The sequence below is a fragment of the Rhinichthys klamathensis genome, unplaced genomic scaffold, assembly GCF_029890125.1.
Source record: "Rhinichthys klamathensis goyatoka isolate OS25496 unplaced genomic scaffold, OSU_Roscu_1.1 h1tg000040l_1, whole genome shotgun sequence".
NCBI lineage: Eukaryota > Metazoa > Chordata > Actinopteri > Cypriniformes > Leuciscidae > Rhinichthys > Rhinichthys klamathensis.
This window is the reverse complement of record NW_026606587.1, coordinates 6851769-6878770: the sequence shown is the minus strand read 5'-3', so window position 1 is coordinate 6878770 and position 27002 is coordinate 6851769. Positions and strand designations below refer to the sequence as shown.

General features: G+C 46.7%; 2 long non-coding RNA genes across 2 annotated transcripts in view; both read right to left on the bottom strand.

Moving 5' to 3' along the window:
* Window positions 1–27002, bottom strand: part of LOC130081996 (uncharacterized) — a 58506-nt gene that overhangs the window by 10321 nt on the left and 21183 nt on the right. The window lies entirely within an intron of this gene.
* Window positions 25896–26842, bottom strand: LOC130081995 (uncharacterized). Its single transcript, XR_008806731.1, has 2 exons — window positions 26620–26842; window positions 25896–26349 (listed from the first exon to the last, which is right to left on the bottom strand). It is a non-coding gene; the product is annotated as an uncharacterized LOC130081995 (long non-coding RNA).

Genomic DNA, 27002 nt, shown 5'->3' with positions numbered 1-27002 from the left:
ACTGACAATCTGAACGGGATAAGAAATAAGAAATTTTATATTTCTTATAAAAATTATAAGAAATTTCTTCTTATAAGAAATAAGAGATTTTTCTGATCCAATAAAAATTGGATTTTATTTTAATAGATAAAATCTTATCTATGTCGGGATAAGAAATAGAAGGAAGAATTGCAGTACGGGCTAGAGAAGCTAGCTCGTTCGGACCTTTACCACATATTAACTTTAGTTTGTCAAAATTTTGCGCTCTCTCCTGCTTACTAAGTCCTTCTCTATATGATTTCGCACCTACCATGTGTTTTTTCCGTGGTTTATTAGTGTAACAATGTGCTCAGTAGTACATAAACAGTGCAATCCATGCTGTTGTTTACATCCGAGTGCCTCCATAATGGCCGCACATCCGGGTTACCGCCCAGAACGTGACGTCGGTGAAAACCCTCTATTTGTCTCGGTCAGGTCTTATGGACAGAGTGAGAACTACTTGGAAGATTCCTTTGGATGGCGATGGCGAGCCTCCCAGTGTGATCTTGAAGAGACGCAGACCAACTCATCGAACACTTCCCCTGGTGGTAGGAAAGTATCAGTCGCCTGAGCTGGTACACACACTTCATCCAAAAGTGCCAACTTTCCTCTTAAACAAGGAAACTGTCACAGAACTGGTGACACACACTTTAAAGGGTCAGCTAGCGTTAAATTGAAGCTAGCAGTAATGGGTCTTTTGTCTGTGGAAAACTACTGGGAAGCTCTGCAGGGACCTTGAAAGAGCAGTATAAAAATTGCCCATTTCTGTGTCTCAGTGTCTCACTCACTCCACAGGGTAACTGCTGTATTGGCGACTGTACTTGCAAGAATAAATACTTCTCTTTTAATGATTTGATTCCGAGTTGTCTCTTACGCAGTGATGATGTTTACCAGAATTTTTGCCACAACAGGGGATTCCTTTTGTCGGTGTAAAACAGGTTTCCCGGGTTCGTTGATTGGATGGCAGTCTTGAGATTTCTCTGGGTCGCCGTGACAACGGCGGTTGTATGCAGGCGAGCGGGTTGTATCACCGGCTCGTTGGCTGCGTAATACACATCTGCAGTAGCCATGACTATGGGGACTGGCAGAGCGGAAAGCTTTGACGGTGGTCTGGCCGCGGCGGGACTTAACCGTCTTTTCCTCCTTTGAGCTGCTAGGACTTCGCGGGCTCCGGTTTCAGCGCGATCTTAGGCCGGGTTCCCCGCAGGGGAGGCGGCCTGTGACGGCTGGTCGAGCGCGATCTAGGGCGGCCGCCCTGTCGTCGCTGCGAAGATGGAGGCTGAGCTGGACGCTGAGTGGAGCTTCGTGCAGGCTGGTCCTGAGGGCGGCGTGCGGCTGAGCTCGAGAGTCGAGGCAGGAAAAGGCCTCTGGGAGCGGCGCTTCTTTCTGCGCAGCCCAGCAGAGACAGGCAGAGTGACAGCTTCATCATTGAAAGCTTCAAGTCGAGCCCGCAGGATCGACATTGAAAGCTCCTCGCACTCAGGGCAGCCGCCCAAAGAGAGCGCGATGGCTGCCTGCTCACGGCCCAGACAGAGAGCGCAGATTAGATGGCTGTCTCCGGTGCTGAGCGGGGCTCGGCACGAGCCACAGGAAGAGCGAGGCATTTTGACAAAAACCCCTCGCGCTCTTTTAGATAGAAAGTGTGCGTCGAGGCAGGAAAAGGTTCATAGCCTGCGTGGTCTTTTGTACCTCAGAGAAGCGGTCTACGATCCCGCTAACTGCAGGGCCAAAGAGGCCGGTGGGGGAGAGCGGGGTGTTGAGGAAAACAGCCCGCTCGGACTCCCTCATGTCGGCGAGCGTCAAGTAGAGGTGCCTCTCTGTGACGGTCAGCGAGGACATTCCAAGAGCCTGGGCAGCGGATTTAGTAGCGCGAAGGGAGAGATCCGTCATGCTGCGCAAATCCGTGATGGAGGCAGGATCCGGGCCTTTCTCATCCAGCTCACGGAGGAGATCGGCTTGGAGGATCTGTAGGACTGCCATGGAGTGCAAGGCTGAGGCAGCCTGTCCGGCGGCGGCGAAAGCGCGGCCGACAAGGGCTGATGTAGTCCTGCAGGCTTTGGACAGGTTGGCAGCCTTTGAACACCATCCAGAAGCCGGGCAAAGGTGCGCTGCAACCGCTTCTTCCACTGGGGGGATGGAATTATACCCCTTCTCGGCAGCGCCGTCAACCTGTGAGAGCGCCGAGGAGACATGAGAGTGAACTCTCGCGGAGAATGGTGCGTTCCACGATTTTGAAAGCTCAGCGTGGAGCTCTGGCAGGAAGGGTGCAGTCCTGGATGCGGGTGCTTGGCGGCGGCGATGAAGAAAATAGCCGTCGAGTCTGTTCGGCGCGGGCTCTTTAAGCGTTGACCACTCGAGGCCAAGTTGGTCGACGGCCTTGGTGAGGAGGCGCAGGAGTTCCGCATCCACGCCGGCCCAAATACGGCCGGACTCCTGGACTGACGAGGAGGCAGAGTGGTGTGAACTGGACCATTCCTCGATGTCAGAAGCCAGGATAGAGCAGCTGTCAGTGGCAGCGTCCTCATCCACTTCATCCCCTGAGGCGGCGGCGGCACGGGCGGGAGCCGGCGGAGAAGGAGAGAAAGAAGCTCGAGGGAAGGGTTCCGGCGAGCTTTCAGGTGCCACATCGGTCTCCGGTGGCCTCTGGGAGCGGCGCTTCTTTCTGCGCGGCCCAGCAGAGACAGGCAGAGTGACAGCTTCGTCGTTGAAAGCTTCATGTCGAGCCCACAGGGTCGACATTGAAAGCTCCTCGCACTCAGGGGAGCCGCCCGAAGAGAGTGCAATGGCTGCGTGCTCACAGCCCAGACAGAGAGCGCAGATTAGATGGTGGTCTCCGGTGCTGAGCGGGGCTTGGCACGAGCCACAGGAAGAGCGAGGCATTTTGACAAAAACGTTGACAATAAATACAAAATTAAGGATAATTTTTTGGCTTCAGATCTCGAGAAAAGATGACTTTACCCGTAGCGTAAGCAACTTACGCAATATGAGAGAACCTCTCGTAAGAGAGCCACTTTTATCTGCAAAAATGTATTTAATTATTTATACAGGTAAGTTGACTGAGAACAAGTTCTCATTTACAGCAACGACCTGTGTAGGTGTACAGTACAGTAAACAAGCTAAAGTAAAATAAAAGCAATTAAAAAGAAGAGGCAAAACAATCACATAAAAACAAACACAGTCAGTAATAAAATATCCTTAAAGCTCCTGTAGGTAACTTTTGAAAACATGTATTTGCTAAAACTGTCATTATGTCCTGACAGTAGAATATGAGACAGATAATCTGTGTAAAAATCAAGCTCCTCTGGCTCCTCCCAGTGGTCCTATTGCCATTTGCAAGAAATACACGCTCCCGGTCAGAAACAACAAATCAGAGCCGAGAGGAGTGTCTTAGCAGTGTCAGTCACGCTCGTGTACGCGCTGATCACACCCCTCTCTTGCACAGCGCGAGCGCCGGAGCGCGAGCCGTCGTTCAAACTCAAGATTGCCGGCGTGCTGCAGCTGTGCTTATGACGGAGAAACAACCTAAACTGCCAATTCTCGAGTGGCACCTGCTCATAAAACAAAGAGGTAAAAGGAAAAAGACTGATGACGATAAACAAGCGAAAAAGAAATAATTACACAGAGCCCATTGACTCGGTGTCAAAACTCTAGCCGCATAACATGTAGATAAAATGTCACGCACTCTGCTAAGCAACAATTGAAACCTGCTAATTCACTGGCTTGTCATGTTGCTGAAATAATGTACTAGCACACCTTATCTAGCATTATATATCGCTAGAATAATTACTTACATGCTGTAACGTTAGTTACCGTTATATTAACGTTATCTTACTAGCTATTTATAACTTATAGAAAGAGTGCAACGTTATAAAGTTACATGTAGGCTATTGGAAAATACATAATGATTTGAGGACCAAGTTTGTAGTCAAAGTATGGGCAGGCCATAGTCAATGTAAAGCATATTATTGACGTTTAGTCCCTATTAGTGAATGTGCCATATAACTTTTTATCCGCCGTCATCGGTGGCCCTGTTTACTAGCCTGCGCGTTCACGACAGGCTCCGCTGTGGAGGACGAGCTGTGGAGGGAGGGCTGTAGCGCAGCAGAGAGCAAGGGGGTGGGACCTGTAAGTTGTGCTTGTTCAAATTTTCAGGCTAAGTCAACGTTTTCTCAAAACTCCCTACTGCAGCTTTAAGTAAACGTCTAAAATGCCATAAAGGCACCAGATCATTCAGTTTAATAGTAATTCATTCCAAATGTGAGGGGCAAAAAAATATACTTTAGTCTCACATGTCTGTTGATATAATTTTAATATCATGCATTTAAGGCAATTGTTAGGGTTGTTTGTTTGTTATTGTTGTGTTTGTGTTATTTTGTGTACATATTTTTTAACGATTTAGTAACTTTATATATATATATATATACACTCACCGGCCACTTTATTAGGTACACCTGTCCAACTGCTCGTTAACACTTAATTTCTAAGCAGCCAATCACATGGTGGCAACTCAGTGCATTTAGGCATGTAGACATGGTCAAGACAATCTCCTGCAGTTCAAACCGAGCATCAGTATGGGGAAGAAAGGTGATTTGAGTGACTTTGAACGTGGCATGATTGTTGGTGCCAGAAGGGCTGGTCTGAGTATTTCAGAAACTGCTAATCTACTGGGATTTTCACGCACAACCATCTCTAGGGTTTACAGAGAATGGTCCGAAAAAGAAAAAACATCCAGTGAGCGGCAGTTCTGTGGGCGGAAATGCCTTGTTGATGCCAGAGGTCAGAGGAGAATGGCCAGACTGGTTCGAGCTGATAGAAGGGCAACAGTGACTGAAATAACCACTCGTTACAACCGAGGTATGCAGCAAAGCATTTGTGAAGCCACAACACGCACAACCTTGAGGCGGATGGGCTACAACAGCAGAAGACTCCACCGGGTACCACTCATCTCCACTACAAATAGGAAAAAGAGGCTACAATTTGCAAGAGCTCACCAAAATTGCAGACTGATCTCATGAAATGGCGTATGTATGACACGCCAATTCGTATTTCCATTTTTGGCGTGCTATCAACACGCATAATCGCTTTTCAGCGTGTTTATCAACGCCTTTGACTTTACGTTATATTACTGTATTATGTACATATAAATATATGACCTACCCCAACCCCGTCCCTAAACCTACCCGTCACTGGGGTTAATACCATTTATGAGTCTTCTCCTACCATCCTAGGAAAAGAAATATCGCTCCACAGATGTAGAATATAGATTTTGCTTCGTTTCGCTCGGACATTTAACGGCGTACATATACACGCGGAATCACTCGGACGTTAAATGGCGTAGACATACACGCAAAAGATTTCGGCGTGGACATACACGCGGATAGCTCAAAATGCGTATAGATAACACGCCACTTGAATTGAAAGTGGCGTGTATGTTTACGCAAAGTCATGATGTCATGTTGAAAATTGAACAGTTGAAGACTGGAAAAATGTTGCCTGGTCTGATGAGTCTCGATTTCTGTTGAGACATTCAGATGTTAGAGTCAGAATTTGGCGTAAACAGAATGAGAACATGGAACCATCATGCCTTGTTACCACTGTGCAGGCTGGTAGTGGTGGTGTAATGGTGTGGGGGATGTTTTCCTGGCACACTTTAGGCCCCTTAGTGCCAATTGGGCATCGTTTAAATGCCACGGCCTACCTGAGCATTGTTTCTGACCATGTCCATCCCTTTATGGCCACCATGTACCCATCCTCTGATGGCTACTTCCACCATGTCACAAAGCTCTAATCATTTCAAATTGGTTTCTTGAACATGACAATGAGTTCACTGTACTAAAATGGCCTCCACAGTCACCAGATCTCAACCCAATAGAGCATCTTTGGGATGTGGTGGAACGGGAGATTCGCATCATGGATGTGCAGCCGACAAATCTGCGGCAACTGTGTGATGCCATCATGTCAATATGGACCAAACTCCCTGAGGAATGCTTCCAGCACCTTGTTGAATCTATGCCACGAAGAATTGAGGCAGTTCTGAAGGCAAAAGGGGGTCCAACCCGTTACTAGCATGGGGTACCTAATAAAGTGGCCGGTGAGTGTATATATATAGATAAACATGTTTAACATGTTTATTTTTACATTCTCTCTTTTTGCATTTGTAATATTTTTTTTGACCTCTTAATAGATCTTGTATCAATGAAGTAACTATAGATTTGATAAAAAGGAGCAGATCTTTTAAAATAACTAAAAATGTTAACATGTTCTTCATTTTTAATATTTTTTGTATACATTTTGGAACTATTTAGTAACTTTATATATATATATATATATTAGGGCTGTCAAATGATTAATCACGATTAATCACATCCAAAATAAAAGTTTGTGTTTACATAATATATGTGGGTGCACTGTGTATAATTATTTTGTATATATATAAATACACACACATGCATGTATATTTAAGAATTTTTTTTTATTTATATATAAAATATTTATATTTATATATAATATAAATTATATATAAATCTATATACAGTATATACATGAAAATATTTCTTAAATATATACAAGCATGTGTGTGTATTTATATATATAAAATAATTATACACAGTGCACCCACATATATTATGTAAACACAAACTTTTATTTTGGATGTGATTAATCATTTGACAGCCCTAATATATATATATATATATATATAGATAAACATGTTTATTTTTACAGTCTCTCTTTTTGCATTTGTAATATTTTTTTGACCCCTTAATAGATATTGTATCAATTAAATAACTATAGTTCTCTTACGAGAGTATCTCTCGTACTGCGTAATAGCTTTACGCTAGGGGAAAAACTCTTTTCCATGAGATATTGAAGCCAAAAATTATCCTTAATTTTTTATTAATGTAAAACGCTTTGCAGCAGCAAGCAGACATAGGCGAAACAGCTCGCGCGCCTATTGGTTGCTCTGCGGCAAGTGCAGCAGCCTATCGAGAGATACTCTGCGTGACGTAATGACCAATGGCGGCAATTCACGCCCATATCGTCACGTCCCGCCAGAAAGGGCGTGGTCTCACCCTATAAATATGCTCGTTAGGCTGGTACAAGCTGATTTTTATCTCTTCAGCGACGCACACGCTTTGCTGGATCCGGAGTGAGAAGCCGCGCCGTCGAAGCAAGCCTTTCAGCGGGACGAGCTCTGGAGTCGCTGGCCTCGCCGCCTTCAACTGCCGTACCTGCTGCGCTTTCCGGCGTTCTATATCCTTTTTATACTCTGTGTATCTTTACTCTGCTGAGAGTGTTTGCTCGCTTACTTGACGCGACTCACACTTCTCTTCACAAAAGAGCTGCGTCTTTTTAAAGATGCCTTCCTGTGGCTCATGCCGCGCCCCGCTCAGCGACGGAGACCGGCACGTCATCTGTGTTTCCTGCCTGGGTGAGGATCACGCGGCTCTCGCGCTCGCTGACGGCGGATGCCCTCATTGCGAGCTTTTTGCGAGCCGCTAGCGTTTCCCGCCAGACCACTGGTAAGAGAACCGGCATTGAGACTGAGCTGATGCGTCTGCTCTCTCAGGCCGTGGAAAGCATCGGCCTCGATTTGGGAGGCGCCCGCGCAACCGCCGCGCAACAGACTGGACGGACGCTTTCTCGGAAATGACGAGGCTCCGTCAAAGTCAAGGCCCGCGCCCTTCCTCCCGGAACTTCACGAGGAAGTGACTAAATCGTGGAACGCCCCCTTCTCCGCCAGGCTGCGTACCTCTGCCTCTGCTGCTTTCTCCTCGGTGGATGGCACGAAGGACAGAGGATACCTTTCCGTTCCTCCTGTGGAACCAGCTGTAGCGTCTCATCTCTGCCCGCCCTCCGCTGGACGGCGCGCTCACACGACGCTACCATCTAAAGCCTGCCGAGTGACGTCAGCCATGCACGGACGCGCTTACACCGCCGCCGGGCAAGCAGTTTCAGCGCTGCACACTATGGCTATCCTGCAGATCTTCCAGGCCGACCTTCTCCTTAAATTGGACGAGGAAGGACCCGGAGCGATCTGCGTGGCGGACCTGGGAAGCGCTACAGACCTCGCTCTTCGCGCTGCTAAAGCCGCTGCGCAGGCCATAGGACGAAACATGGCCTCTCTCACCGTGGCTGAGAGACACTTATGGCTGACGCTGTCCGAGATGACGGAAGCCGAGCGCTCTGTGTTTCTCGACGCGCCCATTTCACCAGCGGGCCTCTTCGGATCCGCCGTCAAAGATTTCGCGGACAGATTCATGGAGGTGCAAAAGACTTCGCAGGCCATGAAGCACTTCCTTCCGAAGCGCTCGAGCTCCGCTGCAGGCCGCTCAAAACAGCCGTCTGCTCGCAGTTCTCAGCCGCAGCCTGCACCGCCCGCCGGCGCCGCGAGACCAAAGACCGCGCTCTCGCTCTGCTGGACGCCGCCCCCCTCAGCGCGGGCCCCGGCCGAGGATTGAGATCAAGCCCGAGGCCTCAAAATCAGATCCCGCTGCGGCCGGATTTCCACCAAAACTTCTCGCTCGGTCAGTTCCAAGCATCGCGACTGTCCCAGTGAATTTCGCAGTGAGCCAGCCGGTGTCTCAGCCCGTTTGCCTGCGCACAAAAGCCGTTTTTACGGCTACCCAGATAAATCCAATAAAGAGTGCATTTTCTGGTGTTCCGGCCACGGCCGATGGTGTTATGAGTGTTGTAAGAATGCCCACCCAGTGCCCATTCCCTCACCCAGACACAGCCCGCCATGGTGCAGGGCTAGCACAAATAAAATCGACTCAGGTCGATTGTGCAAACAATGTAGTGAACGCGCCCATGTCACCATGCCCGCTCACACTGCATGCTGCGTGTCCCTTGGTTTCTGTAAAAACGAAACCAACACACATTCAGTCGGCTCTGACCGACAATGTTTTCAGTGTAATAAATGTGCCCGCAGTCCTGCGCCCACATTTTCTCACAGACACGCCGAATCCTACGGGATCTGCCCCGCTCACTTTTTCTGCACAATCTGCCATAAAAAAGCTGAGCGCGGCCAGGCCGCCCGCTGTGATCAGCGCGCCCCCCGCCTCGAACGCTGTAAACATGGTGTTGTGTTCCCAGTATACCAGGGCTCTCGAGCTGCCGTTTTGCCGCGACCAGAGCCCGGATTTCATTCTGCCTCTAGCTATTCATGCAGATGGGTGGTCAAAGCTTCCCGGGGTATCAGAATGGGTGCTGAACACTATAAAGAGAGGCTATTCGCTACAATTCGCTCGACGCCCGTTATACGGCGCGTGTCGAAACTACGGTGAAAAACGAAGTGTCTCATCTACTTCGTGCCGAGATAGCGAAACTACTGAGCAAAGGGGCTATAGAACCTTTATCTCAGGCTCAGAGCGAAGGGGGCCTATACAGCAGATATTTTCTGGTACCGAAAAAGGATGGGGGTCTCAGACCCATTTTAGATCTACGACAGCTGAACAGAGTGCTTGTGAAACGCCAGTTCAGAATGCTTACGACCAGGAAAATCCTCGCGCAAGTGCGCCACGGGGACTGGTTTATGTCGATAGATCTGAAAGACGCCTATTTCCAAATACAAATAGCGTCCCATCACAGGCGATTCTTGAGATTCGCCTTCGAGGGCCAGGCATATCAATACACAGTCCTGCCGTTCGGCCTGTCCCTAGCACCTCGTACATTTACGAAGTGCATGGACGTGGCGCTCGCACCCCTGAGACTTCAGGGCATGCGAGTCCTGAACTACTTGGACGATTGGCTGATTCTAGCTCGATCACGATCGGAGCTCATAGAACACAGGGCCGCATTACTCGAGCACCTCGAGGAGCTGGGCCTCACAGTCAATTGGGCGAAGAGCTCACTGTCTCCCAGTCAGAAAATGTCCTTTCTGGGAACAGTGTTGGACTCGCTATCCATGACAGCACGCCTGTCACCAGAGCGCGGGCTAAATATTCAGCGCGTCGCGAAATCCTTCCGCCACGGCGCGATAGTTCCGCTCAAAAGGTTTCAGAAAATGCTGGGGCTGATGGCCTCAGCAGCCTCTGTACTCCAGTTGGGCTTGCTCCGCATGCGCCCACTGCAGATGTGGCTGAAAGCGCGGGTTCCACCCAGGGCATGGACAGCGGGTCTGTTTCAGTGTGGGTCGACCTTCAGTGTGTTTCAGCTCTGGAACCTTGGAAAATAACAGACTGGTACCAGTCAGGTGTGAGTCTGGGGACCGCTTCGAGTGTGAAGGTGGTGTCTACGGACGCCTCCACCTCGGGGTGGGGAGCACTGCTCGAGGGCAGACCACTAGCTGGCCTGTGGTCAGAACGGGAAAAGCTCCTTCACATAAACTGCTTGGAGATCTCGCGATCAACCCCAAGATGGCTGCGTGAGCGACGTGCTCGTCAGGTGTGGTCTGCTAAACTATATATTTTTGGCCTTCATGCCCTAATCCTAAATCGTATTATTTCGCAACAAATTGATTTCGAACTGATCCTTTGTTTGTTGCAAAACTTCCAATCATTCAAACCGGGATCAGCGTGTCTTGAGTTCACTATGGAGCAAACACTGATTTCCAATCAATCAATCTGGGATGCTATACAGCAACTGAAATTGGATATGTTTTCCCATTTTGACGCGAAAATGGATAATATCCAATCGGGCTTACAAACAATACAAGGCTCGCTGTCCACACTTGGTGATCATGTGTCTGAACTTGAACAAAGAGTAAGCTCAAATGAAGATAACTTAACTGAACTACAAAAGCATGTCAAAACATTAGTGAGTGAAAACTCTTACTTGCGTGAAAAAGTTGAGGATGCCGAGAATCGCAGCAGGGCATACAACCTGCGCTTTCTGCATATTCCGGAAAAGTCGGAGGGCCAGGACATCATCGGCTTCATGAGAGGTCTTATCCAGCTACTTTTGGGGGAAGAGAACTTTATAGTTCCTCCAGTCATTGAGAGAGCCCACCGTTCTCCCACTGTGTTACAAACAAATAAGCCGGAAGCTGGGACAAGGCCAATCCTGGTGAAATTCCAACTAATTCTACGTCTTTCACGTGAGAAGAAGGAACTAAAGTATAAAGGCAACCGCGTCCACATTTTTCCTGATTTCAGTGCTGGCATTATCCACAAACGTCGGCAGTTTGATGACATCAAGAAAAAGCTCCGCGAGCTGAAGTTTGAATATTCTCTTCTATATCCTGCCATACTGAGGATCATCGCAGCGGGGAAAGTAGTCCTTTTTAAAAATGTTGGAGATGCGGAGTCTTTCCTTCGGGATCTCGAGGCTCACTCCCAGAATGACTGATTTCATTCGTCTCATTGAACTTGAGGTATAAGACTAACCGAATGCATCTCGATGCTGTTGTTATTTTGTGGCATGAAAGGCAATATATTTATTGAAGTGAGCTACCTGTCTCCCGGGCCGATTCGCCTAATTTTTGCCGTTTCCGGTCTTGTATGTTTTTATTTGACTTGTTTATAATGAGATCGGCCAATACATTATCCTATTTTATACCATTAATGGCTGGGATTCAGCTTGACTCAAATGTTTATTTTTGTATGTTTTTATTTTATTTCTTCTCAACATTAACCTTTCACTTCACATAATTATATTGAGAAATTTAGCAAACTGTATCTGTATTTTGTTATGTTTTGGCCTAGCCAGTTTGTGATTGTGTGTGTTAACGTGTGTGTCTGTGCGCGCGTTTGTGTGTGGTTGTGTGTGTGTGTATGCTGCTCTCTTTCACTTTCGCTTTCTCCCCCCAACCTCCAACCCTTCAACCCTTTTTCCTATGTCCTTGAATAGTCAACATGGGTAAAGACTTATTTGTCATTCATCTGAATATAAGGAGCTTGCCACATAAAATTGATCTCTTAAGGGCCTGGTTGGTCTATAATAAACCAAATGTTATAACACTGTCTGAGACCTGGTTGAATAAAAACATATTAGATGAGGAAATTAAACTGGATGGTTATATTTTGTATAGAGCTGATAGGGGTACTCGTGGAGGAGGGGTAGCCACTTATGTCTCCTCAAATTTATTATCTGAGTTTATAGCCCCTAAGGAAAACCCTGTATACTTTGAATGTCTTTTTGTTAAAATTAGTTTTCACGTAAATAAACAGCTGATTATAGGGAACATCTACAGACCTCCAAACTCTCCTACAGAGTCAATACACTGCATAGGCACTACTATAAAATCTGTGGGTAGCTCAAACGAGATGATTATCCTTGGTGATTTTAACATTAACTGGTTAGATCGTTCATCTCTAAATGATAGAAATTATTTTGAAAGCTTAAATCTGACTCAACTAATTAGAGAACCTACTCGGGTTGACCATAGATCCAAATCTTTGTTGGACTGGATTTTGGTCACCCACTCTAACAGGATTACTGAAACCGGTGTTCTACCCGATTGCTTTAGTGATCATTCCATGGTTTTCTGTGTATGGAAAATTAGAATACCACGCCTACCACCTAAGGTGATCAGGGTAAGGCAGAGTAAACATTTTAACACTGAGTTTTTTATCCAAGATTTATTAGATATAAATTGGAACAGGTTTAACCTTATTCCTTTTGTTGAAGATGCTTGGAATTTTTTCTATACAGAAGTGCTTAAAGTAATTGATAAACATGCCCCTTGGATATCAGTCAAGGTTAAGGGCCGACATTTACCATGGATTGATGTTGATTTAATTCATCTGTTTAAACAAAGAGACAAGGCATGGGTAAAGTACCGCCTGTCAAAGGATCCATCAGACGGGGCTGTATATAAACAATTAAGAAATATGTGTACGACTAAAACAAGGAATGCTAAATCGAATTATTATACAAACTTTCTATCTAATAATTTCAATAATCCTAAGAAGTTTTGGAAAAGCCTTAATTCTTTATTTAAAAATTCCACTAAAAGCATTGCTACCAAAATCAAAGTCAATAATGATGTTATCAGTGATCCTTTTGCAGTTGCCAATGCTTTCAACCAACACTTTTCCTCCATTTGTAGTTCACAATTTTCTAATTTCTCCTACTCTAGTCCGGCAGATGAGTTTAACAGTTCCTTCTCATTTGCTAAAATAAATCCTACTGAAGTTCAGCAAGCAATCTCCGAACTAAAGTCAGGTAAGGGTACTGATCCCGATGGCCTGGAGATTAAGTTTATTAAGCTCGCATCTCATGTACTGGCATTTCCTTTATCAGATTTATTTAATTTATCATTATCCACCTGTGTGGTTCCATTAATGTGGAAGTCTGCCAGAGTTACACCAATACATAAGGGTGCCGATGCACTTGATCTTAACAACTATAGACCTATTTCTATCATCAGTAGTATAGCAAAAGTCTTTGAAAAAATCATATTTAAACAACTATTCAAATATATTAATGATTTCTCTATTCTGTCTCCAAATCAATCTGGTTTTAGACCAAACTTCTCTACAACTACTGCTCTTCTAAAATTTACCAATGATGTTTCATCTTCCTTAGACAATAACATGTCAACTGGTGCAATATTTATAGATCTCACTAAGGCCTTCGATATGGTCGATCACTATTTGCTTCTCGACAAATTATATGCGATAAGCCTTACCAAAGATTCTCTTCTCTGGTTTAATTCCTACCTCCACTGTAGACGACAGCGTGTTTCTTTTTGTGGTTGCGTATCACAGTCCTTAATAATGGACAAAGGTGTCCCTCAAGGCTCTTCCTTAGGGCCTCTTCTATTTTCTTTATTTATCAATGATCTTCCTCTAATTTGCTCAGACTGTTGTATCCATCTATATGCAGACGACACAGCGATCTACACATCTAATGTGTCTGTCTCTAAGATTCAATCCTCATTGCAATCTAATTTTTATGCCATTCAACTTTGGTTCCAATCCAATCATCTTCTATTGAATAAGAAAAAGTCATATAGCATATTGTTCCCCACCAGATCAGCTTCAATGAATCAAGATAACAAACTTTTACTCAAATTCCTAGATGATACTCAACTTGTACAAGTTGATGAACTTAAATATTTGGGCCTTTGGCTTGACTCACAACTCTCCTTTAGGTGTCATATCAACTCTGTTGTTAAAAAGATTAATTGTAATTTACGAATATTGTATCGCTCTATTAACTGTTTCACTCAACTGATTAGACTAAGAATTGTGTCACAGTTAGTATTTCCCATATTAGACTATGCGGACATTGTCTATCAAAACACATCAGAATCAAATTTGAAGGTATTGAATGTTGTTTTCAATAATATATGTAGATTTGTGCTGAGATGTGCTTTTACTACTCACCACTGTGTAATGTATGACTCACTGAATCTATTATCACCAAAAGCCAGAAGACAGTATCACTGGTATCAGGTCATTTTTAAATGTGTGTATTATAATTATCCTTCTTACCTGAAGGAATATTTACTTCCATATAGACCCAGCTATAGATTGAGACACACTGAATATCTCTCCTTCATTATGCCAAATATCTCCAAAGAGAGTGGTAGACGTGCCTTTAAATTCAAAGCCCCCTCAGACTGGAATAGCCTGCCTGGGTCTCTAAGATCTCTCACATCATTGTGTTCCTTCAAAATATCTCTCTTTACTTACTTGCAAGCAAACTGTTGCTGTAAATGTTTTCCTCATGCATGACTGGACTTTTGTTTTTTATACCCTTTATATCTGGGATACTTATTTTTATTTTTATTTTTTATTTTATTTTTTTTATTATGTGTACTTATGCGAGTATGGGTGTAGGTACGTGTATACATGATGTTTGTATATATGTATGTATAGACATATGTGTATGTAAGCCAGGGCTAAATGTTGTTATGCATCTTAATACTGCAATATGTTTTACTCATGGATTTGTTTCCAATAAGGAGTTGGTGGGTCGGGCGAGGCGGGATGAGGTAGAGCTTTAGTGTGAGTGAATGTATATGTGCTGCATTATCTTTGTCTTTGTCTCGAGGACCCCCTCGAAAACGAGATGTTTCATCTCAAGGGGTTATCCTCAACAATAAATTCAATTCAATTCAGATGATAGCAGTCGACAAAGCGCTACGGCGTTTTTGTCCCCAGATAACAGGCCACCACGTCTTGGTCCGGTCGGACAACATGTCAGTGGTGGCGTACATAAATCGCCAGGGCGGCGTCAGGTCACGAAACCTTCACAGGCTGACGGAACGCCTCATGGTCTGGGCTCAGCACAACCTGCTCTCACTGAGAGCAGCGCACGTGCCTGGTCACCTGAATGTGGGACCAGACAGACTGTCCAGGAACAATGTTCCAGCAGGGGAATGGTCGCTGCACCCGCAGACGGTCCAGCTGCTGTGGAAAACGTTCGGCAGAGCACAGGTGGACCTATTCGCGTCCCACGAAAACGCTCATTGCCCAGAGTTTTTCTCGAAAAGCAAGGACGCGCTGGCTCATGTTTGGCCCCGCTGCCCCCTGTATGCTTTTCCTCCTGTCTCGCTCCTGCCTCAGGTGTTGGAACGAATCAGGGAGAACGGATGCCCAGTGCTGCTCGTAGCTCCGCTCTGGACAAACCAGACGTGGTTCCGTGCCCTGATGCAGCTGACCAGCACTGCCCCATGGCCTGTACCATTGAGGAGAGATCTCCTCTCTCAGGCGGAGGGCTCGATTTGGCACCCTCGCCCGGAGTTGTGGTCCCTGCACGCATGGGCTATCAACGGGTACCCGCTAGCCTCCCAGAAGGAGTGTTAAACACGATCGCGCAGGCTAGAGCTCCGTCTACCAGGCGGCTCTACTCCTCGAAATGGTCTGTTTTCTCTGCATGGTGTCAACCCCGGAGCTTTTCACCTGTGGAATGCGGGGTTTCGGAAGTGCTTTCCTTCCTTCAAGAGCTACTGGATAAGGGCAGGACCCCATCCAAGCTCAAAGTATATGTGGCGGCCATAGCAACGTTTGCAAAACCGGTGTCTGGCCAGTCGCTGGGGAAAAACGACTTAGTCGTGCGTTTCCTTAGGGGAGCTCGGAGGCTGAACCCTCCCAGGCCCCCTTCAGTCCCGACGTGGGACTTTTCCACGGTCCTGGAGGCCATGAAAGGCGCCCCGTTCGAGCCAATCCAGCTGGTGGACATGAAACACCTGTCGTTCAAAACAGTGTTTCTCATGGCTCTCGCTTCAGTGAAGCGCATAGGGGACTTGCAGGCGCTTTCAGTAAGCGCGTCGTGTATGGAGTTTGGGCCTAATGACTCGAAGGTCATTCTCAAACCTAAGCACGGGTATGTCCCGAAATCCCTCAATACACCGTTTAGGGCCCAGGTAATTTCCCTGTCCGCCCTTCCGGTTCTCAGTGAGGAGGAGGACGCGAGTCTCCTTTGCCCCGTCAGGGCATTGAGAGCTTATGTGTCACGCTCGTCTGTTTTCAGACAGACGGAGCAGCTTTTTGTTTTGTTTGGCGGGCGTTCCAAGGGACTCGCCGCCTCAAAACAGAGCCTATCCAGATGGATAGTGGATGCCATTGCGCTCGCTTACTCTGCAAAGGGCCTACAGTGCCCCTTGGGTGTCAGAGCGCACTCCACGAGAGGCGTGGCCTCTTCGTGGGCTTGGTCGAGCGGGGTTTCCCTGCAAGATATCTGTACGGCCGCGGGCTGGGCCTCGCCGTCTACATTTATAAAATACTATAACCTGGAGGTACCCGCCTTACAAGCTAAGCTTTTGGCGGTCTAAAATTCAGTGCTAGCCCCATGAGTGTTGACACACGTATGGCCACCCAGATCAGGCTGAAAGCTTTCACCCTGGCTGCGCGTTTTATTGTCATATGATAGCCCCGCTGGGTGCTTTTTTATAGGGAATGACGCTTCCAGCCTCTCTTCCTCCACTCTATGTGAGTTTATGGTGATTATGCACTACATGAGCCCTGGGCTTCGGCCCTTGGGACTTTGGTGTTGGATCCCTGTACGCACGGCGTGTTGCATTGTGTTCCCCTAGCGTAAAGCTATTACGCAGTACGAGAGATACTCTCGTAAGAGAACGTACTCGGTTACTAACGTAACCTCGGTTCTCTCTAGAGAGGGAACGAGTACTGCGTATCTTGCCGTGCTTGGAATACGCTCTGGTTCGCTTCAGCGATAAAAACCAGCTTGTACCAGCCTAACGAGCATATTTATAGGGTGAGACCACGCCCTTTCTGGCGGGACGTGACGATATGGGCGCGAATTGCCCCCATTGGTCATTACGTCACGCAGAGTCTCTCTCGATAGGCTGCTGCATTTGCCGCAGAGCAACCAATAGGCGCGCGAGCTGTTTCGCCTATGTCTGCTTGCTGCTGCAAAGCGTTTTACATTAATAAAAAATTAAGGATAATTTTTGGCTTCAATATCTCGTGGAAAAGAGTTTTTCCCCTAGCGTAAAGCTATTACGCAGTACTCGTTCCCTCTCTAGAGAGAACCGAGGTTACGTTAGTAACCGAGTACGATTTGATAAAAAAGGGCAGATATTTTAAAATAACTATTTACATCAACTAAAACAAACTTGTTACTAACTAAAAATGTTAACATGTTCTTCATTTTTAATTTTTTTTAAACTATTTAGTAACTTTATATATATAAACATGTTTAACATGTTTATTTTTACATTCTCTCTTTTTGCATTTGTAATATTGTTTTGACCCCTTAGCTAGATTTGATAAAAAAGGGCAGGTATTTTAAAATAACTATTTACATCAACTAAAACAAACTTGACTAAACTAAACTAAAAATGTTAATTTTATCTGAAATTCAGTTTTTCTTAAGAATTATCCTCACGTCTGTTAATATAGTATAACATTACAGATTTTTGGCCATTGTTATTATTTACATTTTTATTTTTACAATCTTATGTAGGCCTATATTCTATTTTTTTTTTTTTTTTTTACCACACAACAGATCTTGTATCAGTTTAGTAACTTTAGATGGAACTTTAGAGGAAAACAGGCCAGGTCTTGAAAAAGATCTACTCATATAACTATAATATTTACAGCATTAGCTTTCTACTCATTTTAGAGAATTCTGTTACAAACTCATCCATGTCCAGCTCATGTGTTATTGCTTTTTCATGAGCTAAAAGCACAAGGTTTTTTTTTTCTCTCATGAAGCATTGTTCGGCGGAATGGTGTCAAAATTCTTGCCAGAGTAGAGAATGAGCACTCACATGAAGCAGTAGAGACATCCATGACCATAGCAGATACATACAATTTATGAAGACCTGCAAATGCATCTTTGTATTCCAGCAAGAGTTTGCAAACAGCAGAACATTCAGCATCAGTTGTTTTTTTGGACAGCATTGGTCTGGCAACAAGAAATTCATTCTGGAGTTCATTTTTTGCAACCCCTGCAAGAGAGGCTCAAGCAACTGGATGTCATGAAATTTTTTAGATTTTGTTAGAAGCTCATTGACTGCTAAAAACTTCACAACACCTGCCATGCTTTTTATGTAATAGCGATTCTTTTCTATCTGTTGGGGGCCGAGCAAACATGCTACGGTCTCCCCGGCCGACACTGTCGAAACGAACGTGTCATTTCCAGAGAAAGCAAAACCGAACACTCGACACGGAAAACAAAAGCATGCATCGTGATCTACAGAATATTCAAGACACGGCCGTGACTGATACCAAGCGGCCGAAAAGCATCTCTCTCTCCCTCCAAAAAGAGTTCGGGGGTACGATTTCAGAACCGGCTGGTAAGGATTTGCCCTGTTTAAATCATTTGAGACAGAATTGCTGCATCTTTGAGTGGGCGTATTTGTGCTTTTGACACCAACAGAAGCTGCTAATGAACTCGACTCAATTTATTCTACCTCATTGCCGCAAATGGATGAGGTGGTAGCTGTGTCCTGGAGACCTTTCTTTTGTCCTTTCGGGACAAGAAATCTGTGCATGTTGTGTTTTATTAGGCTACTATAGTGTAATCAAGTTCACCAACGTTAATAGTTATTCTAATAAACTTCACTGGCTGTTATTGTCGTTATATTGCTTCATAATTCAGCACGTTTACCTCAAAGGTTGCGAAGTGAATGAGCTAAGTCTGTCTCTCGGAGGGAAAAAAGGAGGGGGTTGGGTAGAAAATAGAAAATAACGTATCTCAAGCTGAATTGAATATCACACCAATTTTGTGATTGGCTGTTATGTGGTGTGGGGCCAGGGTGGGCCAAGCTTCTGACAAGGGGGTAATCCACCAGCCGGAAACTGAAGTCTCCCCGGGCGCCGCCATTACCGCAGTCCGCCGGATCCAGGCCGTATCCCGATCTGATGAAGGACCTGTGTCTGGACGCGACGACAACGCAGTCCTGAAGTGTCAACTAGTCTCTCCCCTGTGAAGACCTCCTTCCCTTTACCTCTGTAACTTAATTAGCAAAGTCATGGTTTTGGGAAACGCACCCCTGGACCATGACATCACGGTTTACTCCAGAGCGTCTATACATATATATAAATGACCTAAATTAATAACTTTTTTAAAACAAAAATTCTTCTGAAAAAAGAAAGTCATATACACCTAGGATGGCTTGCGGGTAAGTAAATTATGGGGTAATTTTAATTTTTTGGTAAACTATCCCTTTTAGACACACTAGTTAATATAAGTATCAGTTCTCTTACGAGAGGTTCTCTCGTATTGCGTAAGCTAGCTTACGCTACGGGAAAGATTCATCTTTTCTGAGAAATTGAAGCCAAAAATTATCCTATAATTTTGTATCTATTCACAACGCAGTTCAGCTGCAGCAGAGCATGAGCAGGCTAGCTAGCAGCTCATTGGCTCGCTCACAGGGAACTGCTTAAGCCTATGAGGAGACACGGATGAACTCTCGGCCAATGAGAGTCTGACCTGCTCTCATTGCGTCAGAGCCCGCCGAAACGGGCGTGGCCAGAGAGTATAAATTCGCCTCTCAGGCTGTAAATTCTGATTTTTCATATCTTCAGCGAGGCTACACGCATCTGCTGATCCTGAGAGAAGCCGCCGTCGTGGAAAAGGCACCTTCTAGCGAGCATCTGGGAGTCTGAGGAAGCCGGCCGTCTTCGCCACCTTCAGCCGTCCTGCAAGCTAGTGCCATCCGACGAATTCATATCCTTTACCAAAAAGCTTCTTGTATTGTGTGTGTGTATCTAAAAGAGCAGCGAGCGTCTTTTTTAAGATGCCTCGCACACCTGCGGCTCATGCCGCGTCCCTCTCAGCGCCAGAGCCCGCCTTCTTCTGCGCTCTCTGCCTGGGACTGGGACACGCAGAGCTTTCTCTCGCCAACGGCGGATGTTTCCTCTGCGATTGGGCTTCTGTTGTTGACCCTGCGGGCTCGACTCGAAGCGTTACGCCGCCTCCCCCTCTCACCGCCTACGAGCGCTGAATGGGGGACGAGCCGCTTACAGCTGTGCCAACCGCGGCTAGCTTTCTTTACTTTACAAGAGAGCTAGCCCGGCCCCATGCATACGCGTCACCGGCAAGTGGGTTTATAGTGCGTTAAGTTCCGTCGAGGCCGAACTAGTCGCTGCTATCACACCCTCTTATCTGCTCGCGCTATTAAGCCTGTGTCTTCCCCCTAGCTCAGTGGTGGAACACAAAGCTTTTCGCGCCACAGACCCGTGTTCGATTCCGGCTCTCGCAGATAATTTTTTATGCAGCTCTGAGCTCTCGGCTAGCTTTCTTACGTTACAGAAAGCGGCCGCGCTCTCCCGCCTGCATATAACGCCGCTTCATAAAGCGTTTATAGTGTATCAGTTCCGCTGAGGCCGAACCTGTTTCTGCTATCACGCCCTCTTATCTGCTCGCGCTGTTATGTTTGTGTCTTTACCCCTGGCTCAGTGGTGGAACACAAAGCTTTTCGCGCCAGAGATCCGTGTTCGATTCCGGCTCTCGCAGATAATCTTTATGCAGCTCTGAGCTCGCGCCCAGCTCTCTTACGTGACAGAAAGCGGCCGCGCTCTCCCGCGCTCATGAGAAACGTTCTCATTTCCGAGCATAAAGCTGGACAAATGGGTTATAGTGTGTTAGTTCCGCTGAGGCCGAACCTGTTACTGCTATCACGCCCTCTTATCTGCTCGCGCTACTGTGCTTGTGTCATTACCCCTGTGGCTCAGTGGTGTATCACAAAGCTTTTCGCGCCAGAGACCCGCGTTCGATTCCGGCTCTCGCAGATAATTTTTATGCCGTCACAAGTCCAGCCTCTGCAGGCTAAAAATAGTCTCGTGCCCGCTTGCAGCGCTCACGTTTCTAACACGCACTTGCACGCGACGCGCGTCACAAGTGCAGCCGATTTCAGGCTATATATATATCCCGCTGCAGGCCGCTCACGTGACCAGCCTCAGCTGAGAAAAGGACGGCTATTTCTCACCATGGCTGAACCGCCATCAAGGTTTCGCCCTCTGTCAGTCCCCGTTCACACGGCTACTGCAGCAGTGTACACCGCCATCAACAAGCCGGTCTCTTTTCCCGCTTGCATGTGCACAAACGCCGTTTTCACCGCGTCCCAGAGAAATCAAAAAAAAAAAAAAGTGCATAAAAGCCTCTTGTGTAGAAAATGTGCCCACAACACTGTGTTCACTCATACACAAAACACTGCATGTGCACAAACACCGTTTTCACGGCGACCCAGAGATATCTCAAAAAGAGCATAAAAACCTATTGTGTAGAAAATGTGCCCACAACACTGTGTTCACTCATACACAAAGCACTGCATGTGCACAAACACCGTTTTCACGGCGACCCAGAGATATCTCAAAAAGAGCATAAAAGCCTCACGTGTAGAAAATGTGCCCACAACACTGTGTTCACTCATACACAAAAGCTTTTCAGTTCCCGTGTGTCTCACAGAGCCCACTCTCATAAAGCGGTTCCAACCCGCTCGAGTTTCAGAGTGCATAAGCGCGCCCACGAGCCCGTGTGCGCGTCCCACCTCTGCTCACTCTGTTACACGGCCCTTAAACTCCTCTCTGAGTGTAAGTCCCGCTGTCATAAACACTATGAGCGCGCCCGCGCGGCCCGCTGTGTGCAGCAACGGGGACCATGTAGCCATTCACCCCTTAGCGTTACGCTTCAAGCGTGGGAAGCTATTCCGGGAATTTCCCAGTGGGTGCTAAACACAATAAGGCTAGGCTATCGCTTACAGTTCCACCGCCGCCCTCCAGGTTTCCGAGCGCGGCTAGAAACTATTGTGAACCCAGAAGCAGTGACTCTGCTCCGTTCAGAGATAGCAAAACTATTGTGCAAAAGGGCTATAGAGAGAGTTCCTCTATCTATGAGCGAGTCGGGGTTTTACGGCCGTTATTTTCTGGTTCCAAAGAAAGACCGCGGCCTCAGACCGATCTTAGACCTCAGATTTCTGAACAGAGTTCTCATGAAGAGACCGTTCAAAATGCTCACTATCAGAAAACTCCTCGCGCATGTGCGCCAGGGGGACTGGTTCATTTCACTAGATCTGAAAGATGCCTACTTTCAGATTCAGATGAATCCCCTTCACAGGCCATTCGTACGTTTCGCCTTCGAAGGCCAGGTTTATCAATACACCGTCCTCCCGTTCGGCCTATCCCTAGCACCCCGCACGTTTACGAGGTGCATGGATGCGGCGCTCGCCCCCCTGCGGAGTCAGGGGCTGCGAATACTGAACTATTTGGACGACTGGCTGATTTTGGCACAATCACAGAGGGAGCTACTGTCTCATCGTACAGTTCTCCTCGACCATCTGAAAAGTTTGGGCCTCTCTGTCAACTGGACAAAGAGCGCACTTCAACCCAGTCAGACTATCTCCTTCTTGGGTATAGAGCTAGACTCGGTCTCAATGACGGCTCGTCTGTCTACACAGCGCGCGCGCCGTGTGCAGCGTCTCGCCGCATCTTTTCAGATGAACAGACTCACACCTCTGAAAACTTTTCAGAAGGCGCTGGGTTACATGGCCTCAGCCTCCGCAGTGCTCCAGCTGGGGTTACTGCGCATGCGCCCGCTTCAGTTCTGGTTGAAGAGCCGTGTGTCTCACCGCGCGTGGACCACGGGCCGCCAGCTGATAAAGGTAACGCAGACCTGTATCACAGCTCTGCAGCCATGGACCATGACAGAATGGTTTCAGCGGGGCGTTTCCTTGGGGACCTTTTCTCGCCGAAAAGTCATTTTCGACAGACGCATCCAACATGGGTTGGGGTGCGGTCTGCGAGGGCTCACCGGCCTTCAGCCCCTGGTCAGCTCAGGAGAGTCTCCTCCACATAAACTGTTTGGAGATGCTGGCGGTCGAGAACGCGCTCACGCGCTTTCTGACGCGCATTCACGGTCACCATGTGCTGATCCGTTCGGACAATATGGCTGTGGTCTCCTATCTAAAACCGTCAGGGCGGCGTCAGATCCAGAATTCTCTTCCGGCTGACAGAACGCATCCTAGTTTGGTCCCAGTGTCACCTGCTCTCGCTCAGAGCGACGCACGTGCCGGGCCATCTGAACGACGGTCCAGACAGTCTGTCCAGGAACCCCATTCCCCCTGGCGAATGGGAACTGCACACTCTTACAGTCCAAAAGCTGTGGCGAATATTCGGCAGAGCAGAGGTGGACCTCTTCGCCTCAGAAGAAAACACCCACTGCCCAATATTTTTCTCAAAACGCGAGGACGCGCTAGCCCAGACCTGGCCCAGCCGCCCGCTTTATGCATTCCCTCCGGTGTCTCTGCTACCACAGGTGCTTCAGAGAATCAGGGAAACACGCCACTCGGTGCTCCTCATAGCCCCGCGTGGGGAAGGTCAGACTTGGTTTCAGGAGCTCACTCAGCTGTCACAGACAGCCCCGTGGCCCATTCCAGTCAGAACAGATCTCCTCTCCCAAGCTCGCGGCACGATCTGGCATCCCCACCCAGAGCGCTGGGCGCTTCATGCGTGGGTGATCAACGACTACCCGTTGCTTTGCCAGAAGGAGTGTTAAACACGATCATGCAGGCTAGAGCGGCTTCTACTAGAAGGCTCTATGCGTCTAAATGGTCTGTGTTCTCTAAGTGGTGCACCGACAGAAACTTGGACCCACGGTCATGCGAGGTTCCTTCCTTGCTAGTTTTTCTCCAAGAGATGCTGGATAAGGGCAGGTCCCCTTCCACTCTCAAGGTGTATGTGGCAGCCGTCGCGGCGTTCGCTGAACCCCGGCGTGGCCAGTCACTGGGCAAAGATGGCTTAGTCATCCGCTTCCTCAGGGGAGCTAGAAGGATGAACCCCTCACGCCCCCCGTCGGTGCCGATTTGGGACCTTTCCATAGTTCTCGAAGCTATGAAAGCCCCCCCATTCGAACCGTTAAAAACCGTGGAGCTCAAATACCTTTCGCTCAAGACTATCTTCCTGCTCGCGCTCGCGTCAGTGAAGCGTGTGGGGGACCTTCACGCGCTGTCCAGCAGCGCTTCCTGTCTGGAGTTTGGGCCCAATGACTCCCTAGTCGTTCTCAAACCTAGACATGGTTATGTCCCAAAAGCGATTGGTACCCCATTCAGGGCATAAGTTATTTCTCTATCGGCTCTGCCTGCATCCAAAAGCGAATCTGACTCTAATCTCCTGTGTCCGGTCAGGGCACTGAGATTATACTTTACTCGCACTGCTCCGGTCAGACGAGCTGAGCAGCTTTTTGTTTCGTTCGGTGGGCGCACCAAGGGGTTGGCCGCCTCGAAACAGACTCTGTCCAGATGGATAGTTGATGCCATTGCAGCCGCATACGCGTCAAAAGACCTGCCGTGCCCTCTGGGCATCAGGGCCCATTCCACTAGAGGCATGGCCTCATCGTGGGCTTGGTCCAGCGGAATTTCCATTCATGATATTTGTGTGGCAGCGGGATGGGCTTCCCCCTCCAGCTTTATCAGATTTTACTATCTGGAAGTTCCCGCCTTGCAGGCTAAACTACTAGCAGTCTAGTATGTTACAGCTCTTCTGGTTGAGCTGCACTATAGGGAGTTATTCACGCAGACCGGTCTCGTTCTGTCCCTCCTTATTATGTGCTTATGTACTTCACAAATCCCCGGCCCGCTCCGCTGGCCTTTGTCACATGTACATATTTTATTCCCACTCATAAGGGTTCCCCGGGGTCCCCCCTGGGACTCATAGTGGATGCTTAGCACGCACGGCGTTGACCAGGTGTTCCCATAGCGTAAGCTAGCTTACGCAATACGAGAGAACCTCTCGTAAGAGAACGAATCGGTTACCTAACGTAACCTCGGTTCTCTCTAGATGAGGGAACGAGTATTGCGTTCCTGGCCGTGCTTGTGCTACTAGCGTTCTCGCTTCATTCTATGAAAACCAGAATTTACAGCCTGAGAGGCGAATTTATACTCTCTGGCCACGCCCGTTTCGGCGGGCTCTGACGCAATGAGAGCAGGTCAGACTCTCATTGGCCGAGAGTTCATTCGTGTCTCCTCATAGGCTTAAGCAGTTCCCTGTGAGCGAGCCAATGAGCTGCTAGCTAGCCTGCTCATGCTCTGCTGCAGCTGAACTGCGTTGTGAATAGATACAAAATTATAGGATAATTTTTGGCTTCAATTTCTCAGAAAAGATGAATCTTTCCCGCAATACTCGTTCCCTCATCTAGAGAGAACCGAGGTTACGTTAGGTAACCGATTCGTCTTTTCAGATTCAAATTAGACCAATCTACATTTTTATGACTGACTTTAAAAAGATATGACCAGTGTTGAAAAAAAAACGAATGACTAAGTTGCAAGACTAGTCTACGAAGTTTATGCAACCAGCCACAGAACTCAGGCTCGGAGACCAGCCAAGACCAGTAGCCAGTAACTTTGTTTTTGTTAGAAAAACAGTTTACAAACTTACTTTTTAGACTGTGGAAGATACATCAGCCTTAAAAAGTTCTAAGCTATATTGTCATTCAAAAGTTTGGGGTCGGTAATAAAAAAAAATGTTCCCCAAAAATTATAATATACTCTTATTATAATATAGTATATGTCTCTTATACTCCCATGGGTTGCATTTATTTTATCAAAATACAGTAAAAATTATAATATTATGAAACATTGCAATTTAAATGAACTGTTTTCTATTATATTTTAAATGTAATTTATTCATGCAAGGACAAAATTGAATTTTCAGCATCATTACTCCAGTCTTCAGTGTAACATGATCCTTCAAAATCATTCTAATATGGTGATTTGGTACTCAAGAAACATATCTTATTATTATCAATGTTGAAAACAGTTGTGCTGCCTAATTTTTGATACATTTTTTTCCAGATGAACAGCAAGTTCAAAATAACCGCATTTGAAATAGAAGTGATAGCAAAGATTTTTTTCTACATTGTTGCAAAAAAATAATCTATCAATTTAATGTATCCTTGCTGATTATCCTGTTAATCTGTAAATCTATTTTAAATCTTTTAATATGAAATACATGAACTACTATAAACAGGCATCACTTTCTCCATTTTCGAGATGGTCCTCACTGCAGAACACGAAATCCAGGGGGAGGAGTTGGATCCAGATCCAACTCCTCCCACCTTACATATACCTAAACCTACCCATCTCTGCCCCCTGATCCCTAATCCTACCCATATCCACTCCCTGATCCCTAACCCCACCCCTAATCCTACCCATCTCCACCCCCTGATCCCTAAACCTACCCATCTCCACCCCTTAGATCTGGATCCAACTCTGCCCCCTGGATCTCGTGTACTGCAATGAGGTGCTACTGCCATTTTCTATCAGCCAGAGTTGAATCTCAGTTGTGGCCCATACTGATCATCAATGCAGATGGCGATACTAGCTGATTTAGATCCAGATGTAAAGAAGGAATGCCTTGTTTGTTGTTGACAGAAACTGGCTGCAGAAATTCTATAATGTGGCTTTGCATATACAATAATTCATGAATGCATCAATAAGCAAGAAACAAATGCAAAAATAATCCATTTTGCTTACTTAGAATTTCCATGCTTACTTAAAAAAAAAAAATCTAATTTCAAATATGCAAACAAGCCTTTATTTCCATCTAAGGCCTGCGAAACATGCCCACACATTTGCTGTCTACTAAAGAAAACAGCACAATATGTATTTGTCTGTGTAATTAAATAGGAAC